General features: G+C 36.8%; 1 long non-coding RNA gene across 1 annotated transcript; it reads left to right on the top strand.

The window, feature by feature from the left end:
- The first annotated feature begins 16,136 nt into the window (after nucleotides 1-16,136).
- LOC146139059 (uncharacterized) lies at nucleotides 16,137-17,775 on the top strand. The gene is made up of 3 exons (XR_014501275.1): nucleotides 16,137-16,264; nucleotides 17,174-17,293; nucleotides 17,712-17,775. It is a non-coding gene; the product is annotated as an uncharacterized LOC146139059 (long non-coding RNA).
- Nucleotides 17,776-18,049: the final 274 nt, after the last annotated feature.

Raw genomic sequence — 18,049 nt, forward strand, 5'->3', positions numbered from 1 at the left:
GAAACCAAGTTGATTCTTTTGGTTCGGATTGCTTGATAGCGAAAATTTGCAAAGTAGAAGCTAAAGAGAAAAATTCAACAATTCTTGATTTTCCGAATAATTCGAGCAACAAATCATGAAATGGTTCGAATCTTGCGTCAAGATAATTGCACTGGCCGGAGTATTTGAAGTAAACCCGCAACCTAACTTCACAGGCGAAAGCAAGTGCGAACATAAAATCCTCCGATTGTTGCTGTGATATTTGGCTTGGAGTCAATTCCCGCAGAATATCGAAAGAAGACGACGATTTGCAATTATATCGTCTACCAAGTGCTGCTATAAACAAAGTGACGCTTCGAAATACGACGCTTTTGATGTTTACTGAGTTTCCATTATGCATCAAATTTAAGCATTTATTGATGTTAAATTTGTCAGTATCCTCCTTAAGTTGGTTTTCTGGGTTCTCATCGAAACGAGGTTGTTGTAAATGTCAATTGTTTTTATCTTTATTTGATCGTAGATTGCATCATCGCCACAAACAAAGCATATTTTAGTTAAAATATCACCCAAGTGGTAACCGTTTTTAAGGTCAATATCCCTTTCAAGATATTCAAGCATTTCAGAAACAGGTTTGATCAGCTCAGTATCCCAGGGTTTGTTCAGGGTAGCTGACCTACCAAGTGGGAACTTGCAAGCATGTGGCATCATTCCATCAAACGAAATGCCACGAGGTGTGTGCGCATCAAAGAACCAATCTTGGTCGTTGTTCCGGTCATTAATGAAAGGCAAAGCTACGCTTGGTATTATGGTTTCACCAAAGTTTACCACCACAACTTGAAACATCACAGACACCCAACGGAAATATTCAAGTATTTCTTCATAATCTAAACGATTTTGAACACCTTCTTCCAACAAATAGATGTGCTCGAAATCTGAATAAGGAGTGATTTCATTTCTAACAAGTGATCCCATTCCAACCAAAGCATATTTACAAGGAGCTGGACCTGTAGCTTCCACACAAAACTCCATTATATCTGCCATGAGCCACTTGTATTTTTCTGTAATGATTTTTTGCAAACTCTCTATCAGACTAACTCTACGTTGATCGGTTTCTGCAAGTGAAATAGCTTTTAACGCAATATCCTTTATCCAACACCGAAAGTCTTTCACTTTAGTGACAGATACTTCAACCAGTTGCTTAAAACTGTCCACACTGGTGTCATGGCTGCCAGCAAGTTGAAGAACACGCGAACAGAGCTCATCGAGATCTTTCTCCACCTCAGCAACGTCGTCAGGTTTCCTCACAACAGCTGCTTTCAACAACACGGCGCTGCGAATGAGAGATATTTTCTTGTCTCTACCCTCGGGTAATTCGTCAGCTATTTCGTGATATGCCCGGCCGAGTTGATGGATAACTTTGGCGGATTGTTTTACATCACGTTCCTTTCCGTTGGCGTAACATAATGATTTTAATTCCTTTGCAAGTTCAAAAGTTTTAACTTTGTAAATACTAGCTTTATTAACTGAGCACTCTTGCATATTACAACTGTTGTAAATTTCTAAAAAGGCAAGTAAAGTTGCAAAATGTAGGTTAATCTTGTTATTTACCAATTAAATGCATTCCAGATCTATTTATTATCTGAGCACCCTTGCATGTTACAACTGATTGAAATTTCTAAAAGAGCAATTGCTGTAAAGTATTGAAAAACAGATTAAAATCAATCAGGTTATTTAGCTGTTAGCTGCACTTCTGTTTTATAAACAGTCTTTAGTATATTTCAGGTTTTAGCAATTCCTTAACTAAAAGCAATCAAGTAGGCCTACTACTGACTGTAGTTTTTTCTACAATGTAACTACAGCACAATATTTTGCCGAACAATACAAGTAGGCTGGTTGTGACGCGACAATAACCAATCGTGACGCGAGAATAATATGGAAGCTGAGCCATTGTTTTTAAAAAGCTAACACCGAGCGAACATAATCCCAGTGGTTACAAACTGCTATCAGAACAAATAGACACATTCTTTTATAATTACTTAAATACAGCGAAAAACAAAATCTGAATATACCTACACATTATATTTAGGCAAATATTCGTAAATCTTTTATAAATATTTGTTTTTTTTAATTTCACAGTTTTATTGTAATGTGCATCTGTCTTCCTTTTACAAGTGCAAAGTAAAGTTTCAAGGTAAATTGTGTTTTTTTTTGCAAATTTTACCAAAGTTATCAAAATAGAAAAATGCCAAATAAAATAAAAAAAACACATATCAATGTAAAGTTATTGTTTTTATGCAAAACAATTAATGTTCGCGCGAACCCTATATAAACAACAACAAGTGGTTTAAAGCGACTAACACTTAATATCATTAAACCTTATTTATTGAGAAAACTTGTGGCTCCAAAGTTTTCCAGCTCGACTCTTTCTGGTTTTTTCAATTCTATATTAATAAGCGTCAACAAAAATCGTGATAAGATAAGAAATAAAAGCGGCGAAAAGTAACTTGAGTGAAGAAGCAATTTTGACAATAGAAATGGTAAAAAAACACATGCATCTAAAAATACAGTTGCAAAATCGTATTGACATCAAGGTATATGCAAGTGAATAACAAAACAAACATAGGAAAATGCAAGCAATGCTTACGAAAGCTTAAATATTAGCCGATGGGTAAAATACCGTGATGTGTACAATAATTAATCGACTCCCAATCCTAGAGTGTTGAATTTTTTCCTTGGTTATTTTTGTTCATTCTGTAAAAGTTGATTCCGATTTCTCTCGCTCTACAGACTCGAGACTGAAGTAAACAAAGGAAAAGGTGTTACGTAACAATGCCGAGGGCTGTATTGTGACGCGTGTTGCCAAACAATGGCTTGGGTTCTACAAATGTGAGATCCTCGATATTTTACAAACTCTGGTTCGCTTGAAATCGCTTGATATTTAACTTGTATGCGGGAATAGGCGACCACTGCTCTACCAACTGAACTATCAACAAAGTGAACAAACTAATATTTATTTATTATTTATTGAAGTTAATTTTTCCTCAAAAAAAAAACGCCTTCTTCATTCTACCTAATCCTACAATTTTATTAAAATGTATAGTTTTTGGGTTCCATAAAAATAATTTGAATATATTTATTTAATTAATCTCAATATGTATTTTTATAATATTTATCGAAATGTCTCTATGTTCGCTTCTGCTGCGCTTATGCTGGCTTTTTAATGGAACAGAACAGTAGGATCTATGACGTCATACTTGCGTCGGGTACCAGTTAAGTATTCAGTTAACAGATTTCAGACACATTTGTTGTGTAATTATTTTGGCCGAAAATTTATTTCGGGACATATCTTGTTTTTGGCATTAATTTTGTCAGACCGATTTTTGTCCGAAGCTTTATAGAAAAAGTCTGCATCGTAGAATTCTTAAATTTTTAGACAAGAAGCAGAATGGTATGTAGGTGTGCTTAAGAGGTTTATGACATAGGGGCCTTCGATTGGGGGAAAAAAACTAAACTATTGTGACGTCATCGTTTAGGCTTTCTCTAGCTATCGACTCCCGTCTAGTGGTGGAAAAAACTTTTTCAAAATTTAATAATATGGACGTACGCGTTCGACGTAAAGTTTATCTATCTTATATAGTTTTTTGAACATTCCCCAAATAGCTCGTCGAATTTAAATTTATTGTTGCGGTAACACATGAAGAGGCAAGGCCATGTACTAAAATTTCACCCATCGTAGAACTCAAGGAAGCATTGCGATAAGCTTCATTTATATGACGTTTGTGAATTGTGTCACCAGAATGGACTATAAGGAAAAAAACTCAAAAAGTTTTCACGAAGATTAATTTTTTAGGCGGCAAGTGCCTATTGGTCACTATCTCTGGAAATATGATTTTTAGGTGGCAAAAATGAAATTAAATACAAAGTAAGTATTTTGATAAAGTGAATATTTGTGACGCAAACTAATTCTAAAATTAATTTTGCATAGTCTTTACCAAACTAACGTATAAGAAAATGAAACCCTGGCAACTAATCCTTTCGTATTTAAGACATAAGTTACGGCTGGAAACTTTCGGCCCATATCTGTTTTTGCTTGCAGAAACAATTGAGAAAACTATAGAAAAACAACGCCAACCCCCTGAAATAAATAAATAAATAAATCAAAAATAAAAATAAACACTAAACCAGGGGTCGGCAACCTTTCGTACTCACTATGCCAGTTGATGAATAATTTCAAAATATTAACAACTCACGTACCAAACATTTTTCTATGTTTAATTTTACACTGGCAATCAGGGCTGCGGAGTTGGTTAAAATAAACCCGAGTTCGAATACAGCTAACTGCGCAATTTTATCCATTTCCGAGTCCGACTCAACCTGTATTTCACCGATTTACGTAACTAAAACAAGTTCGATATTGAGCAACCCAAACATAGGGATCATATGGAAAATATGCCACCATGCTATTTCACCTATCAATTTACAGTTCGCTGCCTTATCAGTCTCGAAATCTGGTACAGAGGCGTAGCCAGGGGGCACAAGGGTAAGCAGTACCACAACAATCGATCAAGACATGCTACATCTATAATTGTCATGCACTGTTACATCACAAACGATGGAGCTATTATTACGTTTGCTTTCCTTATTACCGCAGTTTTACTACATTTAGCCAGTTTTTGCTTTTTGAATGGTTTTTGACGATTTGCTAGCATTGTTATTTGTGCTCGCTACGGCAGTTCATACAATGATAAAAGCTAAACAAAAAAGTTCAAACATTTTGGCCCACTCCCAAAAATGTTCGACTGGCTACGCTGACCTGCTACTGCTCATGCGAACACGTCGAACTCGGGTAGTTTTTCCCTAGTTAATTGAGTCCCGAGTCCGACTCCGCAGCACTGCTGTAATCTGACATCTAATTTACGTATCTTGAAAACGCCATTAAACCTAATTTCATAAATTAAATTCTGTAAAGATACTCTAACCCTGCTAAAAAAACGAACTGTCACGTAAACAACACTGTGCCCGCTATTTTGGAACATACTTCGACGCCTTTCAGCCGATACCTAGAAGTGTCAATAATATCAGTTTGGCTTTTAGCCTGGTTTCTCAGTCACCCAAAAGCACACGCTTTCTTTCAATAAGGAATGCCCTGCTTCGGTGGCTTTAACGCAGTAAACATCACGCCAATTTTAGAGCATTGCGACGTACGACCACAAAAAATACTGTTAAAGTCAACAGTTAAGACACTAATTTATTGACAAGAATTGAAAATGTGTGCAACCGTTTAGTTAGCCCTAGTGTTAGTGTTTTCTCGAGTGATACAACATGGGCGTTAAATCATTTGGAGTGCCCGAGAAAATCATCTCGCGTGCCAAAAGTGGCACGCGTGCCCGGGTTGCCGACCCCTGCACTAAACCCTGAAAATATGCCCCCTCTGATAAAGTATATAACAACCTCACACCCGTCTAGTTTATTATTGTGTTTCATTTGTTTACTTTTCATTTATTTCGTTTTGCTGCGCTTCACTTTACTCTTGCTTTTTTTGTCACTCTCGTTACACTTTTACCTTAACACTCCTAATTACTCATTGTTTTACTGTTTAGCCTTGAAGTGACATTCCTTCGTTTGCAAACCGGTTTGGAGCACGAGGGCAATCCTGTTGTTGTGATATAACATGAACTTGGAGCAATCGAGCTAGCATTCGCCCAAGAATTAGCCCAGTGTTGTTGTTCGCTCCATGCGGTTTCTTAAAATCAAGAGCTTAGAACAAGTGTAACTTCCACCGCTCGATGTCGCCCCTGAGCTCGATTAATTAACCGCGATCAAATGGCTGAAGCTTAATCTGAGCAAGGCTGTCAGAACAACGCGGCGCTGCCAATGAGAGATGTTTCATGTTCGCATACATCATTTGATTTATCGTTTATTTGTTAATATCCGTGGCCCTAGTTTGTGGATAACAATTGCGATTTCTTAACATTACCTTATTTTCATCGACAAATCAAAGAAACTTGAATATCTTTAAAAAAAAATTGATTTATCGTTTATTTGTCATTTTGTACTCGTTTGGGTTTATAAGTGTTAATAGGAGGGATAAGTATTCGATTTATAGGACTTATTACAGGAATTAGTTAGTTGAATGTTATTTTAAGCCTTATTCTAAAGGGTTTAGGCTTTTTTCCGCTAACGTATTATTTCGACTCATATTTGTTAGTCTAATTTTGGTTCAAAATTTTGTTTTATTTTAACGTTTATGTTTTTCCAATTTCTATTTTTTTTACTGGAATCAAGTGAAACGTAAACCACCTAAACACAATGCAAGGGATTTTGAGTCAATTTAAGTACAATATTCAAGCTTTTTTATTTTGTTTGACATAAAAGCTGTGTAATTGCACTAATTTTGGTAAATCGACCTTTGTGTTTCTGAATTGGTTATCACGTTTAATTTAATTAAGGAATTAATGCTATTAAATTATTTTAAATGGATTTTCAATTGATTAATTGTAATATATGTGGCTAAATGCAAAGTCTTCACTCATTTCCCTGAGGTAAATGCTTTTTATAGCACGTGTTCTAGTTTTATAAACATCATAGTGGTAGGGTGTACGCAAAGACGACATTTCTCCATAAATACTTAAATCTAACCCAAATAAATTATATTAACTTCACGATTGTATTATTTTCACCAATAAACACAAACAGCGCCTTTACAAAAGTGATTGCCCAACCAGCAATTTGCATCCACACATAAAAGCACCCAGACATAATACAAACAAGCACATAAATACACCTTCATACTCGATACACGCACTCGTATAATGCCGGCAAAGTAGGTTAAAGGTCACCGCTGTAAATATGCTGACTCACGATGCAGTTCGGTAAGTTCCGTAGTTTGAAGTATTTTTTGTGAATTTTTAAAGTTTGTTTTCAGTTAAGCTGGTAAATTAACTTATCAGGAGTAATTTAATTTTTTGCAAAACCATTCAAAATCATTCCCAAATATTTTTGCACCGACTTACAACGTCAAAAATAAAAAAATATTGAATATTTTCCCTGACATATGTTCGTCCATCCTGTGAAAGTTGATTCCGATCTCACTCGCTCTACAGATTCGAGACTCAAGTAAACAAAGGGAAGGGCGTAACAATGCCGAGCGCTGCGCTGTATTGTGACGCGCGTTGCCAAACAATGGCTTCAATTGTACAATGTGACGTCATCGATGTTGCGCCTGAAACTCTGGTTCGCATGAAAATCGCTCGATATTTAACTTGTATGCGGGAATAGGCGACTGCTGCTCTACCAACTGAACTATCAACAAACTAACGTTTATTAGGATTTGTGTAAAATTTACTTCGTAAGCGACGGTTATAAAATCTCAAAAGATTTCAATACAAATTAAAGAATATTCAGTTTGTGTCAATTTTAATTAAAAACAATTAGTAAACAACACTTAAATATACACTTTATAATCGTTATGCTCGGCTTCTTCAAATACAATATTTTGCAACTGCAAATAACTTATCAACAAGGCACATTAAAGAACCTGAATACGATTTAAAGTTAGGCTTTACGAACTTTCATATTTTGTTACAACGATAAAATTATAAAAATTTCAATAAAATTATTTATGTCCATAGGCCACGACAAGTCATTTGGACGACATTTAAAGTTTCAAATTAGAGGAAATAACTAGGAAGAAGTTTATTTTTTAGATTCTTGCAAGTTTTATTATTTTGTCGCACTATTTGATTTTCTCACTCGCCGAAGGATTGTCGATTTTGCATGAAGCCTACATTTTCTTTACTTCATATTAAATGTCTTCGAATTAAATATTTGGCGCCTGATAATAGGGGCAGCTAACATTTACGCATAAAATTTGATTTTGTGCCTCGTAAGCGAGAATTATAATGTCAATACACTAAAAATGTTTTCAAAGGCTATTTCAAGTCATTTTAGCCTATTTATCCAAAAGGATTACAAACAATAATTAAAAGTTTATTTGGGGGGGAAAAACCACGTTTTACAAGTTTTATTATTTTGTAGCATTCTTTAATTTTCTCACTCGCCGAAGGATCGTCGATTTTTCTCCACAACTTGATTGCTGTTTTCGAACTCTTAATTGCCTTTTCATGTAGCTTTTTTTATTTTTTTTTTATGAAAAAATCTCGGCAAGTTTTATAATGCCGTAGCACAGGTTAATTTTTTCATTCGCCAAAGGATGGTCGATTTTTCTGAACATCTTGATTGCTGTTTTCGAACTCTGCATTGCTTTGTCATATAGCTTCATCTGCAAATAACATTCACCACTTTGCTTGTGACAATCTGCAAGAAACATCGCTACCCTTTTATCGGAATTCGACGGCGAATGAAGTTCAATTTCTTGTTTAAAGTATTTCACCGCATTTTCAAACTTGCCAAGTTTTTGATACGAACGACCGACCAAACAAAACAAATATTTTTGTTCTTCTAATGGAACTAGTTTTATATACTCCTGTCCTTTGTCGAAATAATCAACAACCTGTTCAGGTTTGTTTAATTCAAAAGTACAATTAATGAGTTCCCTATAACATTTTCCAATCATGACATCCCCCTCTACAGTTTTATGAAATCGTAAGAACATTCCTAAAGAAGTTTCCAGTGTGTTATAAGCTTCCTCGTATCGATCAAGTTTGTAGAGACAAAATCCAGCATTTAATTGCGCGTTTGCAACAAACAGCATAAAGCCATGTTCCTGATGTCCATCACATATAGAGATTGCTTCTTTAAACTGATCTAACGCTAATTTGTAATTATTGTTGTTACCATTATGTTTTCCAATATACATATACATTTCAGCTCTGACACGAACTTTGCTTCGATGAAAATGTTTACTTGAGGGGAAGAGCTCATAAGCTTCCTTATACAATTCACTTGCTCGTAGAAAGTTTCTCTTTTTTACGTGAAGTTTAGCCAAGAGCCATTTGCATTGAGCAGGAAGATGATATTTGTTGTTTGGAACGTAATGCTTACTCTTAGAAATACTTTCCGCCATTTCAATTGCTTTTTCAGCTTCTGTGTAGTTTTCCATCTCGATGTACGTTTCACCAAGTTCTAGCAAGGCAAATGCTGTGTCGTGATCTGAAGTTTCATCGAAGGCCTTTTCACGACATTGATGTAGATATTTCTCGCCGTATTCAATGCTTTCTTTGTATTTGCCAATTCCACGGTAATATTGAGAAACATATAGTTGTGCACTTTTCGAAACATTGTCGTTTAACACAAGCCTAACCATTCTACCAGCCTTTTCAAGCAGACCTTCATAAACATACAACCCCAACAATCCACATTGGACTTTTTGTGTGAACATATCTGTGCTGCTTGAATGCAAAGCTTTTTCGTAGCATTTAATCGCATCCAAGTTCATTCCAAGTTCATTGCAACAACCTCCCATTATATTCAACATTATAGCTCGCGTTGGATAGTGGTCTTCCATAAACTTTAACGCATGTTGAAAGCATTTTAAAGCTATTTCATGCTGATTAAGTCTATAGTGACACAAGCCTTCTGCAAAGCAACTTAGTGCTTTTGTTTCTTCAAACAAAACTATATTTTTGCATCTTACTTTTTTCATGACCTTTATTGCTTCGTTATATAAACGTAAAGACATAAGCGAAAATATAACAAGAGGCCAGGTTAATTCCATCAATTCAGATTGCTTGTTGGTGAACATTTGCAAAGTGGAAGCTAAAGAAAAAAATTCAACAATTCTTGATTTTCCAAATACTTCAAGCAACAAATCATGGAAAGGTTCGAATCTTGCGTCAAGATAATCGCACTGGCCGGAGTATTTGAAGTAAACCCGCAACCTAACTTCACAGGCGAAAGCAAGTGCGAACATAAAATCATCTGATTGTTGCTGTGATATTTGGCTTGGAGTCAATTCCCGCAGAATATCGAAAGAAGACGACGATTTGCAATTATATCGTCTACCAAGTGCTGCTATAAACAAAGTGACGCTTCGAAATACGACGCTTTTGATGTTTACTGAATTTTCATTATGCATCAAAGCCAAGCATTTACCGATGTTGAATTTTTCAGTATCTTCTTTAAGTTGGTTTTCTAAATTCTTATCGAAACGTGGTTGTTGTAAAATGTCAATTGTTTTCGTTTTCATTTGATCGTAGATTGCATCATCGCCACAAACAAAGCATATTTTAGTTAAAATATCGCCCAAGTGGTAACCGTTTATAAGGTCAATATCCCGTCCAAGATATTCAAGCATTTCAGAAACAGGTTTGATCAGCTCAGTATCCCAGGGTTTGTTCGGTGTAGCTGACCTACCAAGTGGGAACTTGCAAGCATGTGGCATCATTCCATCAAACGAAATGCCACGAGGTGTGTGCGCATCAAAGAACCAATCTTGGTCGTTTTCCTGATCATTAATGAAAGGCAAAGCTACGCTTGGTATTATGGTTTCACCAAAGTTTACAACCACAACTTGAAATAACACAGACACCCAACGGAAATATTCCAGTATATCATCATAATCTGAACGATTTTGAACACCTTCTTCCAATAAATAGATGTGCTCGAAATCTGAATAAGGAGTGATTTCATTTCTAGCAAGTGATCCCATTCCAACCAAAGCATATTTACAAGGAGCTGGACCTGTAGATTCCACACAAAACTCCATTATATCTGCCATGAGCCATTTGTATTTTTCTGTGGTGAGTTTTTGCAAACTCTCTATCAGACTAGCTCTACGTTGATCAGTTTCTGCAAGTGAAATTGCTTTTAACGCAATATCGTTTATCCAACACCGAAAGTCTTTCACTTTAGTGACAGATGCTTCAACTAGTTGCTTCAAACTGTCCACACTGGTGTCATGGCTGCCAGCAAGTTGAAGAACACGCGAACAAAGCTCATCGAGATCTTTCTCCACCTCAGCAACGTTGTCAGGTTTCCTCACAAGAGCTGCATTTAACAACACGGCGCTGCGAATGAGAGATATTTTCTTGTCTCTACCCTCGGGTAATTCGTCAGCTATTTCGTGATATGCCCGGCCGAGTTGGTGGATAACTTCGGCGGATTGTTTTACATCACTTTCCTTTCCGTTTGCGTAACAGTATGACTTTAATTCCTTTGCAAGTTCAAAAGATTTAGCTTTGTAAATACTAGCTTTATTAACTGAGCATCCTTGCATATTACAACTGTTGTAAATTTCTAAAAAGGCAAGTAAAGTTGTAAAATGTAGGTTAATCTTGTTATTTACCAATTAAATGCATTCCAGATCTACAAAAACGACTTCTAATCTACAAGCAACCAAGCACTAATGACTGTAATTCAGTCTACATTCGAACAACTTAATATTAAGCCTAAGCCAATTCAAGTGGGCTGGTTGTGACGCGACAATAACCGGATGTGACGCGACAATAACCGGGCGTGACGCAGTGAATAAATATCAGCCTAGCCATTGTTTGTCGAAGCGAGCAACGAGAAAACATAATCCCAGTGATGTTAGATTTTTGGTTGGATTCAATTTCCCAAAAATCCAAACACATCTCCAAGATTAAAACATTTCTTAAAATGTTTGCATTGATCAAAGTTCTTTATTTCTATGATTTAGTATTTGCATGCACCACTTCGGTCGCTGGTCGTTTACATTTAGCAGAGAAAGACAGAGCAACGTCACTCACAATTCGCGCACACTGCTTCTTTCTTAAGTAGGAAGTGGCTCGATAAGCTACAATTGAAAAAAAGCATGTCGGGGTTTGGAGATTCTAACCAAAACTTGAAACAAATCTATTTGTCGGCGTCTGATGTGAGGTTTCGGTAATAACACGATATTATCAGACATTGTTGGTTCTAACTAATAAAACCGAATACATGTTCAGCCTTTTAAGTTTTATCTCACCCTTGAAAAAAGCAAACGAGTGTTTTTCTTATCTGTCTAAAGCGGACCAAGCTTGTTTTGATTATTAATTACCCTGATGATGCGGTCAGCTGGTATCTGCGACCAAAACGTCGGTTTATAACTTCGTTTACACAAGAAGAGCATTTTCTATATTTATATGCATTAGGTTAATTTGACAAAATCTTTCGTCTTTTTAAGAAATATGTTTTTTTTAAAGTGCAGAAATATACGCTTAGTATTTATGTAGGGGCACCCAAGCTGGGTTAATAAAACGTCGATAACAAAAATCGTGTTAAAGAAGACACATTAGCGTTACCCGTATTGCCTGTTTGTCTACTGTTACGACTTTACTAGTAATTCTAGAAAACTACCTAGGCCTCCTGTAAAGTCGCTGTGAGTTCTTATTTTCGGGCATTAAATAACCTACCAAAGAGAACTTATATTAAAGACCACAACAAGAAAACCCAATGTACAGATGTATTGGTTGCAAGAGTAGAATATTGCCACACCACAACAATAATGACACTTAGACACACACAATTACTTCCAAAAAAAACCGACAGACAGAGCATAATGAAACTTAAAGTTTTACTCGCTAATTTCACAAGGCTACACCCAGACGTCTCTCCCCGCTGTAGGCGGTGAGCCTCTCGTAATATACGCTAAAACAAAACTCCTTCTCACGGGAACCGACGCGCTCCCGGAAACCCCAGGCCCGCCTTACAGGGCGGCCGTTTCGTGGAAAGATAACATTGGGCGGACCTTTTAGTGAGAAGTTAAACCGCGCCGGAAAACAAGCGATAAATGATCGTGAGATTTGCAGAAATGTTTGGAGATAGGAAAAAACATGTCTAGAGTCCAATTAACGGCGAACACCACAGCGCACAAGAATATTACGTTAATATACAATTATAGATGTCTCGAAATGCGAAAACCTAATTCCTAGCCCTACATTTAAGAACAAAGGCGCAAAATTAATAATGAATGTTAGAATTTACAGTCGGCGTAATTAGCAACCGGTGATAATTTTGTAGTGCTAATTAAGCACGTAACAGCTACTAAAGTTTATAATTTGATATAATAGTTGTATTTAATTTTTGTATTATCTTAGATTTCTGTAAAAATAACTGGCTTAGATTTTTAATCCCTTAGTGTCAGTCATCTTTTTGATAACTTTTTCTTTAATGAATTATTTCTCTAATCCCGTATTTATTTTATTTTTTTTAATCTCCAATTTAAAATTATAAATCTCCCCTTACGCACCAAACGGTTTCGTTGTTTAGCGAAGTTTTTTGTCCTGAATTTGTTATTTGCTCTTACGTGAAATAAGTTTTTGTTCCAAAGTAAACTCCTTTTTCAACTAAAGTCACCTGACATTTTATTAGATTAACGAAGAAAATAAAGGCATTTATTTTACTAAGTTTATCAACGAATATACAAAATGGTTGATTTTGATTTTTTTAACTTCCAAATAAAGATTTCGAAACTGGGTTTACACACGACACAAAACGTGTGACGTCACGTTGCTTTCTGCCAGAGTTTTCGCTGCCGAGTGGAAATTTCCACGACAAGAGACGAAATACCCGCGCCAGCAACTTAACCACCTAAACTTCGTGTCTATATTACGAAGCGATGAAGTGGCTTTAAGTGGGAAATGCTCGTCACAAGTGCGCGGTCTTCCGTTTTCGTTCCTAGACGCGCGTCGCAGGGAAATGACAAGATGCACGTTTGCTGTGCTGCTTGTTTACTATATAACTTTTACTCGCCTTTAACCTGCAATTAGTTCTCTGTAATAATGTTTACTTATAGTAGCTTTTGTCTAAGCGACCACTTGTAAACTGTAACTCTCAGTTAAGGACTACTTTATTAGTAAGAACCTTAAATTCGTTCACGGGTAGAAAATAAATGATTAAATCAAACGCAAGGCAATCTTTTTAGTTTTGGTTCATAACATCAAAATTATATTTCCGTAAGTTAAGGTTTTAGTAGAGTTATTATTTAATTTTCTGTTAATTTGTCGAGATGACGCCGATATCTGTTGCTGTTCTTTTCCTGGGACTGATGATCGCAATACCAGGAACCAACCAGATCTTGACAAACCCAGAAAGTATGTGTTTCAGTGTTCAATTATGTCTTCATGAGTGAACATAAACTTAAAATCTTCTGTTACAGCTGTAGTTGCATTTTAGAAATGTTTTTGTTTAATCCCAAACGAAATGAAAACGTTTCAATGGCGTTACTTCTGATCGTCTTTGGGTTTTCTAATTTTAGCAAAGGGACACAGTAAATAGTTTGCAACGCATGACGGCATATAACTTACGTCAACAAAATAATAAGTCAACAAATATAAAAACGTATTTTAATCAAACTAAATATTCGTTTTCATGTGCAAATGGTCAATCTACTGAAATGTATTCTATTTTATTATTTCCCTTTTATGAATGAAAGTGGATAAAAACGAAAAAGAAACAAAAAGCCACCCTTTATGTTTTCCGACTTATGAGCATTTAAAAATAGAATCGCCAGGAAAAATATCAGTGAAATCGTTTATCTGGTTTAAACGGAGTTATAAACTGACGTTTTGGCAGCAGACACCAGTTGACCTCATCAGGGTTAATAATTAATTAATTGAATTATTACGAGAACGCAGACTTGCTCTTTAGCTTCACTTAGCGGTATTTTATACAACCTCTTTACCGCCACAAGCGGAAGCCTTGTATTTTATTGACATTTAAATTAATAACATTTTTACCGAACTGACATGGTATTTTTTCTCAGTCACTTGCGACACTGATTTCACTGACTTGAACTACTCGATAACTCCTGTGATCTGCCCTGGAGAATGCTGGAGACAATATGATCGAAATGGACTTTGCGGACTTGACAAATATTCGGGCGGATCAATTTGCCTTGCCGCCATGCAGCTCGGCCTAGTTGACAGTAAGTAGGACGTTTGTTAGACGGTCTGAACTACAAACGCAATATTTATATCAAGGTTTGTTGATTTTAGTTTTGAGTCCACTTTAATAGAATGCTCTTTCTGATACAGGCATCTTTTTTTTTTTTGAAGTATTGCAACAGATTTCATCTTGTGAGATCTTATGTACAGTAACTACTAAAAGTGTATGCTGGATAACGCTAAAGCATGCATTTTTTCACATTAGATTTAAACAAACTTTAAGTTTTTTTTAAATTTTATATTTGGTATTAATTTACAGATGTTGGTGGCTTCGTTATAGTTTACAAAAACATGAACGTTTCTTTCAAACCAGTGGGCGGCTCAAGATACGGGGTGACATCCCACAACTGCCCACGCTCTAAAGTCAGCTACACATTCGACAGTAAGCGTCTTTATGTTTTGAGTAATGTGTTAGATAGGTCTGGCTTCCGACTCGGTGTCTAAAGCAGTTCTAATTATTTGTGTTTTATCACGGACTAGTACAAAGAAACAAAGAACTGAAAAACGTATGCGCTAACGTAAGTTGTAATAAAAATATAATTCATAAACAAATAATGGTAAGAAAAATTTGACTTTCAATTAATTTAGAGAAAGTTAGTTTACTAAATTATTTTTGTGCTTTATACAGTAACCTGTGATACAAACGGGAATGTGAAACAAGCTCTGAACGAAGCTACCTGCCCCCCTGGATGTGGGGGTGGTTTGGTGCTAGGAAGCAACCCCTACCACGTCAATTCGTCGATTTGCAGCGCTGCTGTGCACGCCGGGAAAGTCACCAAAGGTTGGGTTTAAAATAAGCGCTCAAACTCGCCTTTATGTGGCCTTTGGCTGGGCTTTGGCTGGGCTTTGGCTGGGCTTTGGCTGGGCTTTGGCTGGGCTTTGGCTGGGCTTTGGCTGGGCTTTGGCTGGGCTTTGGCTGGGCTTTGGCTGGCCTTTGGCTGGCCTTTGGCTGGCCTTTGGCTGGCCTTTGGCTGGCCTTTGGCTGGCCTTTGGCTGGCCTTTGGCTGGCCTTTGGCTGGCCTTTGGCTGGCCTTTGGCTGGCCTTTGGCTGGCCTTTGGCTGGCCTTTGGCTGGCCTTTGGCTGGCCTTTGGCTGGCCTTTGGCTGGCCTTTGGCTGGCCTTTGGCTGGCCTTTGGCTGGCCTTTGGCTGGCCTTTGGCTGGCCTTTGGCTGGCCTTTGGCTGGCCTTTGGCTGGCCTTTGGCTGGCCTTTGGCTGGCCTTTGGCTGGCCTTTGGCTGGCCTTTGGTTTATTTGGCGCTACTCAAATATAACCGTAGGTTTCTCTTCATCGTAAACTGTTGTTAAATCTTTAGAAAATGGAGGCGAAGTGACCTTTTTCAAAATACACGACGTGAGATCAAACCTGAATGGATCACTCAGGAACGGAGTGGAGAGTGTTGGTTCTTCAAGGTCATCTGTTAATATCTTTACATTTGGATGTAAGTTTAAGCAGTTATGCTTCTAGCTTTGGTACAGACTCCCAGAAAAGGCACACAAGGCATGTTTTCGTGTTTATTGCTTGTTCTGTCATGCTAGCCTACTCTTTCCAACTTTGCGAATGTAGGAAAACTAAAAAATGCTACCTACTTCAGTATGGGCTTTAGTATTCGTATTACGTTCATTTAAATCAGTGGTTCTCAACCTTTTTGTACCCGTGGCCCCTTCTTGATGCTTTCAAATGGTCGCGGACCCCTTACATTTTTATGGTGGATTGTCTGCGTTTATAGTTCTTTTTAATAGTTCAGTATATCTGCCTATAGTGTACCTTGTGTTGAATAAATTAACAGACACCACCAAATTACTTTATAACACGTTTGTTTTAATGTGATTTCTGCTGCTGCATCCCCGGGGCAGTCTTAAATGCGCGCTTGTGCTTTCGATAATGCTAGAATAGATAAACGCGTGTCATATTTTGCAAAATCCAGTACATGGAAACTGTAATAATCCTGCCATTTATTTAACAATCTATTTGTGTTACATTTCAATAGAAGTGTTGCGTCACACTAAATGCGATTTGTTACGTCACAATCCGATTTACAACCTTTTATAGCGTGATTTTATCACTTACCAAGAGTGTGATTAAGCATGTTTCCCAGGGTTAATTATTTTACTAAAGGTATATTTAAGTTTTTGCGGACCCACTGAAAACGTTTTGCGAACTCCTGGCTGAGAACCACTGATCTAAATTATTGTACTTTAATCTCACACAAACAGTTGTACCGAGACAATTGGAGCGAAAATCGAATTCTTACAACTTACTATTTCTCAGCTTCCTTAAGCATTAGCAATGGTACCTAGATTAAGAGCCACTTTGCCTATCCTCGAATTTACAAACAACCTGTTTTCAGTTTTCAACGAATGTAAACTTGCAACCAAAGTCTGTCAGAACAACGCTACATGTCATGATATCAAATACGGATTCGGCTGCAGCTGCACGCCCGGCTTCCAAGGAAGACTATGTGACAAAGGTAAGGTTACACAATCCAACGCATTTGGCGTTAAATAAATTGCCAGAAAAAATGGTGGGTAGGTTTTGCTACAAAGGAAAATACTTGACATTTGGAAAAGCGCCTTGTATCTTCAAAAAGTGATTTTTAAACTATTTTAACAGTCATGGCTTTTTTACAAAACTCTATAAATAGCAACAAAAAATAAGATTTTGTTCAACAAAGCATCGTTTTTCTTCTTTATTTGTTAGTAAAGACAAATTACGAATAAAAGTTTGTGGCTTAGCGACTCCATGTTAAGCTTTCTGTGCGGTGATTTCCATGTAATGTCATTTTGCTGAACCTACTTCTAATGATCGTCCATTCGTGAAACCATTACGAGTAAAATAAATACAATTAGTCGTTTATCAAACGTGAGCTTAAACCTATATTTGTTCAGATATTGACGAGTGTGGCCTGACGGCTGGTTTGTGTCATACGAAAGCAACTTGCAACAACACGAGAGGATCGTTTACCTGCAATTGCAATGCTGGTTATAGCGGAGATGGAAAGAATTGCACTGGTAGGTTTAGCGTTATTGGATCTTGGTTAACTAAGAAATTCTACAGTTCTTTTTATCTGAATTTCACAATTCGATTGCTCCTTAATAACAAGGGGCAAAACAAATGCAATGCGCAACATTGGTTTAACCACGGGCTTCGTTATTCAAAGTAACGATTTGTTGCATAGCTTTCTCTATTAAAAAATGAAACTAACCATTAAAAAAACTATAATTAT

Source organism: Ascidiella aspersa, chromosome 6 (assembly GCF_963924565.1).
Source record: "Ascidiella aspersa chromosome 6, kaAscAspe10.2, whole genome shotgun sequence".
NCBI lineage: Eukaryota > Metazoa > Chordata > Ascidiacea > Phlebobranchia > Ascidiidae > Ascidiella > Ascidiella aspersa.